At 41.0% G+C, this 2016-nt stretch overlaps 1 non-coding gene across 1 annotated transcript; it reads right to left on the reverse strand.

The window, feature by feature from the left end:
- Window positions 1-1608: 1608 nt before the first annotated feature.
- On the reverse strand, window positions 1609-1714 carry LOC122674953. The gene has a single exon (XR_006335115.1). It is a non-coding gene; the product is annotated as a U6 spliceosomal RNA (small nuclear RNA).
- Between the last annotated feature and the right edge of the window lie 302 nt (window positions 1715-2016).

A 2016-nucleotide genomic window follows, 5' to 3' on the forward strand; every position in this document is an offset into this window, starting at 1 on the left:
CTGTAGCCTACTAGGCTCCTCTGTCCATGGGATTCTCCAGGCAAGAATACTGGAGTGGGTTGCCCTCCTCCAGCGGATTTTCCTGACCCAGGGATTGAGCTCATGTCTCTTTACATCTCCTGTATTGGCAGGTGTGTTCTTTACCACTAGTGCCACCTGGGAAACCTGGTTTCTTTCTAGCCCTGTACAAATATTACATTACCTTAATTACTAGAACTTGATGATAACTTTAAGTATTTTATGAAGCAAGTTGTACCAAGTTGCCCTTCAGCTGTCTTAGAATTTCTTAGTCATTTGCTTTTTCATGTAAATTTTACTATCAACTCGTTGAGTTTTACAAAAATTTTGCTGACATTTTTATCAATGAAGACTAAGTTGGGAGTAACAACTGGTTCACTCACTTAGGGGGGCTGGCAAGTCTAAAACATGCAGTTGATGCCCCAGTTCAAGTCTGAGTCTGAAGGCTGACAGACTGCTATAAAAGCAGGAAAAGTCTATGTCTCAGTTTGAAGGCCACTAGGCAGAGAATTCTTATCAGGGGAAAGCTAGTCTTTTGTCTTATTCATGCCTTCAACATATTGGATGAAGCCCACAGAATTATCGGAGAAGGCAGTGGCACCCCACTCCGGTACTCTTGCCTGGAAAATCCCATGGATGGAGGAGTCTGGAAGGCTGCAGCCCATGGGGTCGCGGAGAGTCGGACACGACTGAGCGACTTCACTTTCACTTTTCACTTTCATGCATTGGAGAAGGCAATGGCAACCCACTCCAGTGTTCTTGCCTGGAGAATCCCAGGGATGGTGGAGCCTGGTGGGCTGCCGTCTATGGGGTGGCACAGAGTTGGACGTGACTGAAGTGACTTAGCAGCAGCAGCAGTCACAGAATTATGAAGAACAATTCTCTTTATTTAGCCTAATGATTTAAATGTTAACTCCTTACAAACACACCCAGAATAATGTTTGACCAAATATCTGGACAGTCCATGGCCCAGTCAAGTTAGCATGTAAAATTAACCATTACATTCATCTACTGAGGTGATCCTATGAGTTTCTTTGGTCATGTATTAATATAATGACCAGTAATTAATTTCCTAATGAGTTCTATTTCATGGGTTTTTGTATACATGACTTGAGGGGCTTTTAACTATCATTCTATCAAATTTTTGCATTTATCTAAGTGAGATTTACCTATTATTTCCTTTCTTGTACTCTTATCTACATTTGAAAATATAGTTATTTAAGCCACCTAAGATGAATAGGGAGTGTTTTCTATTCTTCTCTTCTCTGGAGTAATTTGTATAGTATCATCTTCTTTTTGTTTGTTTTTTTTTTTTTAGTTGGAGGCTAATTACTTTACAATATTGTAGTGGTTTTTGCCATACATTGACCTGAAGTAGCCATGGGTGTACATGTGTTCCCCATCCTGATCCCCGCTCTCACCTCCCTCCCCATCTCATCCCTCTGGGTCTTCCCAGTGCATGAGCCCTGAGCACTTGTCTCACGCATCCAACCTGGGGTGGCCATCTGTTTCACACTTGATAATATACATGTTTCAATGCTATTCTCAGATCATCCCACCCTCGCCTTCTCCCACAGAGGCCAAAAGTTGAAAAATATGGAATGCTTCACGAATTTGCGTGTCATCCTTGCACAGGGGCCATGCTAATCTTCTCTGTATTGTTCTAATATAGTATATGTGCTGCCGAAGCGAGCACTTTTTTTTGTTTCTTAAGTGTTGTAAGAACTTGCCATGAAAACAAATTGGACCTAATGTTTTCTAGTTGGGAAAATGCAACTCAATACCAGAAAAACAAACAACCCAATCAAACAGTGGCTAGAAGACCTAAACAGATATTTCTCCAAAGAAGACATATAAATGGCTAAAAACACATGAAAAATTCTCAACATTGCTCATTATTAGAGAAAGACAAGTCAAAACTACAATGAGATATCATCTCACACCACTCAGAATGGCCATCAGCAAAAGGTCTACAAACAATAAATGCTGGAGAGGGTG

Source organism: Cervus elaphus, chromosome 18, assembly GCF_910594005.1.
Source record: "Cervus elaphus chromosome 18, mCerEla1.1, whole genome shotgun sequence".
NCBI lineage: Eukaryota > Metazoa > Chordata > Mammalia > Artiodactyla > Cervidae > Cervus > Cervus elaphus.